The sequence below is a fragment of the Gekko japonicus genome, unplaced genomic scaffold (assembly GCF_001447785.1).
Source record: "Gekko japonicus isolate JY-2015 unplaced genomic scaffold, Gekko_japonicus_V1.1 scaffold126, whole genome shotgun sequence".
NCBI classification, from domain to species: Eukaryota; Metazoa; Chordata; class Lepidosauria; order Squamata; family Gekkonidae; genus Gekko; species Gekko japonicus.
Window position 1 is genome coordinate 1,404,823 of NW_015162477.1, and position 6,840 is coordinate 1,411,662.

Here is a 6,840-nt window from a genome sequence, read left to right on the forward strand (position 1 = left end):
CATGAAAGGGTAGATGCTCGTCAACAGCTGCTTGCTCAAACTGCTTAATGCGATGCATTATACTACCTTTAACTGCCTTCAGAGTACACTTTCATCAGTGTCTGTGTTGCAGTAAGAGGTAAGATTTAACCCAGACAGTCCTGATTGTATGAGTAGGGAAATTAAGAGGTCTACATTACAGCAACCAAGTCCATCAATAAACATGTCAGAAGAAGGCATTTGAACAAAGAGCAAGTGCAGACTTCACATGACACCTCCTCCTGAGGTCAACTCCCTTAGAGCAGTGACCCCTCTGTGTTGTCTCTGCCAGCTGAGCCAGAGTGGAATTTGAAGAGGCACGCAGGGGTGGCCGTGGTTAGGAGACATGGGAAGATGGCTGATGGTGGTAAAGGGGTTGGCAACAAGGAGCTCATTGTAGTACCTCTCCCATGCCACGGGCATTGAGGTACTGCAGCAGGCTGAACAAGAGGCTGGGCTGTTGAAATAGCAGCACCAAGTCGGAGCCCATGTATGCACACGCCTCTTCCTCTCCTCCTCTCTTTTCTCCATGTCCTGCTGAGCAGCTCCCATGCTCTCTCCAGCTGGTTTTTCCTTCTTTCTTGAAAGTACTAGGTGCTGGATGTCCCCCCCCCCTCATTATTGTCACAAGGGTGTGTGTGAGAATGTGACAAGGAGGAAGAAGCGGGAAGGAGAGTGATGCCAAGGGTAGTGATGGCCTTTAGAGAGGACGGGTGTGCGACCCACTTTCAGAGGCTTTGTATCCCACTTCTGGGTTCTGACCCTCACTGGTCTAGAATATTTAACTTATGAGATTTACTAAATCAGCTGTGCAGGTGGTTCTTTAAACAGGTTCTCAGTCTGAAAGATGGTTATTCACTATTTGTATGGCACCTGCAAATTAGAGAAAGTCAAAATAGAAAGTGAAAAAAAATTCAACATAAACACGTTGAGCCTCACAATTAAAAAAGGCTTCTGATAGCGATTTGTGTTCTTCCAGACGTATATTTGTTCTGCGCTTGATGTTCAGCCTGGGGATTATTCTTCATTTCTAAGGGACCTTTACCCAGGTGCAATGGATCGTTTCAATTATGGTGATCACAGAGAAAACAAACTCCAGTTGTTTCATCTTATTGAACTTGTCTTTGAGTCATTTGGGGGGAAATCACTCCATCATCATCTAAAACCCTTCGTGTTTTACTCCAAGCACTTGTCAGGAAAGAAAACAAAAGAGGTTATCATTTTTTGCTTCTTTCAAAACCAATAAATCTTACACTATGGTTGCTCTATTATTTCTGAAGAATCATTTAAATTAATTGTTGTCCTAAGATGTACTGGATTTCATGGCTTGGGTTTTCAATCACTAGCTTCATACCAGTTAAATGTTATTAGGTGGCATATTTCAATTAATTAAATTGTTTACAATGAATAAATGTGCACAATTCAGATAAAGGCATGCCTAAATCTCACTGATTTCAGTGGATTTTACCTTCATGTAAGAGGCATTGGGAGTAAGCCTAATCAGGTCTACTCAGAAGGTAGTCCCATGTTACTCAGGGGGGCATTTCCAGGAAAATGTCCTTAAGACAAATGCAAATTTCTTTTAATCCAATGGGATTTACACCTAGATTGCTCCTCTACTTCAAAAAGATGCACATTTAATTTGGGCAAAGTGATTGTGGCAACTACACTATTGACAGTGAATTAATTATAAAAACCATAGTAATGTAGTGTATATTGCATACTTTACAGGAGAAAATATGGAACTAAAGTTAGTCCTTAGGATTCACTGTAGAGGGCGCTGTTGATATTATCTAGACTATTGATTATGAACTTTAGAGAAAAGTCTGCTGTAAGCAAGAAAAAAGGCAGAACTGTAACACTTGTTTTCTTCCAGATTTGAGGTTATTTCAAAATGGAAACATTTAAGAGTGCTTTTTTCCTTAGCTTATTCTTTTGTTACAGATGCTGAAAAATGTATTCACCAATGAAAGGGATTTTTTTTTAATCTGTTTGAGTAGCTTCCTTCATAGCAGTCTGATGCCAGAGTGTGTGTGTGTGTGTGTGTGTGAAAAGATCTAAACTTTCTAACCCACACAGTTTTACTTTGGCGAGTTCCCATTTTTTGGTTCAGTCATTTGCCTTGCATAACATCCTTTCTTAGAGGGTTGTTGTACTTTTTTGCGGTTCTGCAGCTGTAACAGGATCCTGGTGGTAAGGACAGATTAAGAAAATAAGAAAATCTCAATCAGATCTCTTTGCCAGGAAAAGCATTACCTGCTATGCATCCGTCCCACAGGTGGCCATATGTAAAGGAGGACAGAAGTCCTTTGAAGCCCTGTATCGAAGATGGAATCTGGACAGGACAGCATTTTCATACTGCGTGTTATCAGCCCGAATTCTATCTTCTGCAACTCCTTCAGGTTAAAGCTCTTCAGAATTTGGGAAGTGTGTGTGTGTTAGTGCAGCAGTGGATACCCAGTAACTGCTGTCATGATATGGCTTCTTTTCTTTTGCACCAGGTGTGTTCACCTCCAGCAAGCTACATTCGGAGCCAGCTGTCCACCATGCTTCTGTGGTGATCTTTGATAGCTGCCTGTTGTCCTGCAAGAGCATCAGAAGCATCCATGTACAATGCATTTCTGTGTAAAGATCTGCTTCAAACTGGGTTTTTTTAAATCAGGATTTTTTCCTGAGACCGTAGGTTGAATGCACAAGGAAAAAAGGAACATGTGCAATTCCTCTTGCACAAGCAATAGTGAAAGAGCTAAAGCAACGCAGTGTTTGAATATAATAACAAAATAACAATGTGCATATGGAACAATGGAATGTACAATAGATTGTGTGCATGATTTGATTTAATCTGATTATGAAATTGTCTCAGAAGAAATACCTAATGGTATGGCTTGTAGTACTAATGGAAAGGATAGCGGGGGTACAAATGCTTTCACTAGCAGACAGTGAGCGGCAATTCTATTTGTTTATTTAACACGTTTTTATCCCACCTTTCCACCTAGTTAGTGCCTGCGAGGTGGTAAACAACTAAAAACATTAGGAACCCACTTTAGAAATTATACACACAGAGACACATGTGTATACATAAGTATACTCACATATAAAACAAACTTGTTCTGCTTGTACATGCAGAACTCTTCCATGAGATCCATCTAGGGTTGCCGGGTCCCCCCTGGCCACCAGCAAGGGATGGGAGTGGGTCAGGTTGCCAGATTCAGGTTGGGAAACTCCTGGAGATCTGGGGATGGAGGCTGGGGAGGACAGGGACCTCAGTGGGGTACAGTGCCATAGACTCCACCCTCCAGAGCATCCGTTTTCTTCAGGGGAATTGATCTCTGCAGTCTGGAAATGAGCTGTAATTCTGAGGGATCCCCAGCTCCCACCTGGAGGCTGGCATCCCTAGATCCAACCCAATGTTATTACAAAGTGTTTATGCTTCCAGATCATCATAAAAATGCAGAGAGGTTTTAAGAAAAAAAATTAATAAACATTTTTGAAAAGTACCAGCTATTCCAAATCAATACGCTGTATGTGGAATAAAGGAATTCACAATAACACATTGTGGAAATTCAAAAAGAAGAAACAATGATTAATTCATCTGCCAACAGAATACAATGGAGAACTGGTTTTCCAGCTGTTTGTGCACCAGATTGTAATTTTACGTGCCCTGACACTGACCTGTTGCAGAATCAGTTTGAGAAGAGGCACTTGCAAGAGTCTGTTAGTGGGACTTTATGCCTTATATATAACAGCAATATTCTACCTGGGTGGCTGCAAGAAGGATTCTTAATCCTTTTTAAACCCTCAGCTGCATGACTGGGACACAGCAGTCTCATGTGCTGCCTGCCAGTACAGAGACATCTAAAGGGCTGATGAAGCATGATTTTGGGGTATGATTAACAGATGCGTCCTAACAAAGGCAAAATTCCACATGGCCATCTTATTCACACTACTTGGGTAGGATACACTGGCAAAATGGACTATTCATTTGTGTATAAGAAAAGGAAAGGGCACAATCTTTTTTTTTAATGCCATCAATGCATATTGTTGCTGCTTGAATGTTGAGCACAGCCCTTCTTTGAGGTTATATTGCCGCATTTTCTGAGCCATTAAGCTGGACCTATGTTGGATGCAGGGAAATGCAATTAGCTCCCCCAGGGCTGGGTTTCTGTGATTGTCATGAAGAACGTGCTTGAGCAACACTTACAAGCATGGCTTAAATATGGTCTGGAATATCAGTGGCCCTCATCTAGTTCTACTGGAAGTTAAAAGTCATGAAGAACAACAAGGCTACTGCCTGCCATTGACCATCAGGTTGTGAACCTTTTCTGTAAAAACTTTCTTTTAGAAGTTGGCTGCTCCTTGTCAGCTCTCCTGTGCTGAAGTACAGATTAAATAGGCCTGCTGTGCAGAAAGGTGCCAATCAGATCACTGCTGGAAAGGGGCTGGACAGAGGCTTGCACAGTCTTCTTTTTAGCCCCTTTCATATAGCCAGACAGCGGTGTAGTGGGCTAGGACTGGATGTTTTCTGCACAAGTGGGTCTCCTCATTCCTGCATTTGTATTCCTCTGTCCAGGGCTATTTTTCGGCAGGAACGCACAGGAACAGAGTTCCGGCTGGCTTCAGAGTTGGCCACACCCACTACAACCCAAACCTCTGCATGCGTGGCTACAGAGGGAAGGCCTGGAGAGTGACCCCCCCCCAATGACTCCGAGGTGGGCGGGCCGGGGGGGGGCCCTGGAAGGATCAGGAAGGCATTTAAATGCCTCCCCCAGCCTGTCCAAGGACTGGCTTTTTTTTGCTGCCCCCCCCAAAGGCACGCGGTGTGGCCTAATATGCTAATGAGTTTCTGCTGTTGGGTGTGGCCTATTATGCTATTGAGTTCCTGCTGGGCTTCTTCTACAAAAAAAGCCCTGCCTCTGCCACTTCCGTTCATTTCCACAGAGGTATTTGCAGTCCGAGGAGCAAAAACAAAGGTTGCTCCCTCTTGTGGCACAGCAAGGGAATTCCCAGAAACAGGGAAGTCTGATGCTGCGCTGCAAGAGAGGACAAACTGCATTTTTGCACCTCGGATTGCAAATACCTCTGCGAAAATGAGTGATAGAGGTGGAGTGATACAAATGCAGGAGCGAGGAGACCCATTTGTGTAGGAAACGTCTTGGACTGACCAACACTTAATCCCCCACTCCGCTGTGGAGTTCACTAGGTGACCCAGGTCAATCACTCTGTCCCAGCCTAACATATTCTTCAAGATTATTGTTGGAGGGATAAAGGAAGGAAGAACAGTGTTGTAAACTGCATTAGACCCCCACTGGGGAGACAGGTTTCCCTTGCTCAAAAGCCAGTCAAATCCGACTCTAGGAATGCAGTGCTCATCTCTGTTTCCAAGCTGAAGAGCCTGCGCTGTCCAGAGATGTTTCTGTGGTCATGTGGCCGGCATGACTAGAGAAGAGAAGAAGAGATTGGATTCATACCCCGCCCAAAGGTGTCTCAGAGCGACTTACAAACTCCCTTCCCCTCCCCACAACAGACACTCTGTGAGGTAGGTGGGGCTGAGAGAGCTCTGACAGAAACTGCTCTTTTTCAAGCTCTTATCAGAACTATGGCTTGCCCAAGGTCATCCAGCCAGGTGCAAGTGGAGAAGTGGGGAATCAAACCCGGTTCTCCCAGATTAGAGTCCGTGCACTTAACCACTACACCAAACTGGCTCTCTAGATGCCAAGGTGCTCAGAACGCTGTTACCTTCCCACCGAAGCGGTGCCTATTTATCTACTTGCAATTTCTTGCTTTTGAACTGCTAGGTTGGCAGGAGCTGGGACCAGAGACAGGAGCTCACTCTGTCTTGCGGCACTCGGGTCTCGAACTGCTGAACTACGACCTTCCAGTCTGCAGTTCAGCATTTTAACCGCTTGAGACACCACAGCCCCTGGGGAGACAAGTGGAATATAAAATCAAAATTAAAAAGAGGACTATAAAGACCATTAAATAAGACCATTAAGGATATCATCTGAAGTTCTTTTGCTTGGGAGTAAGACCCATTGAACTCAGTAAGGTTTTTAGAGGAGAGGAGAGTGACATAAGCTGCTTTGGGTCCCCATTGTGGAGAAAGGCAGGGCACAGATGAAGTAAATAAATCAATAATTTACGTCTGAGCAAAAAACCCCAGAAGATCAGGCTACATCTTCCCTTAATCAGAGGGTGATGAACATCAAAGATACAATTCACAACTAATGAGAAGATTTTTTTAAAAAATTCCAAGTAACAGTATATTCAAGTTTTTTAGCTCAGCTGCTGTTTAACTGCTTTCTATCTCCTTTGCTGCAGTTATAATTTCCAGTTTATTGTGCACATATCAGTGCTGCAATGTTGAAAGGTAAGCCCCTGTATCTCACTCAGAGCAGTTGAGATTCAGATAGGGTGGCCACCTGACTTTCTGTCTTTCCACATTAACAGCCTGCTGTACTGATCTGTGCGATATTAAAAAAGTATCAATGCAGGGAAGTATCTGATATTTATCTGTCTCATGGCCTCATAATAATAGTAATCATATGGCATTGCGTGTAGTCTCTCTCATGGATCACTACCATGACATGGCAAGTAGGCTTGTGTGGTTCGATGAGGCTGCGGGCTATGCTGTGGAGGGCCACCCAGGATGGACAGGCCACAGCGGATAACTCCGACAAAACATGATCCACTGGAGAAGGAAATGGCAACCCACTCCAGTATCTTTGCCAAGAAAACCCCATGGACAGTAACAAAAGGCTAAAAGATAATGATGCCAGAAGATGAGGTCCTCAAGTTGGAAGGTGTCCAATATGCTACTGGGGA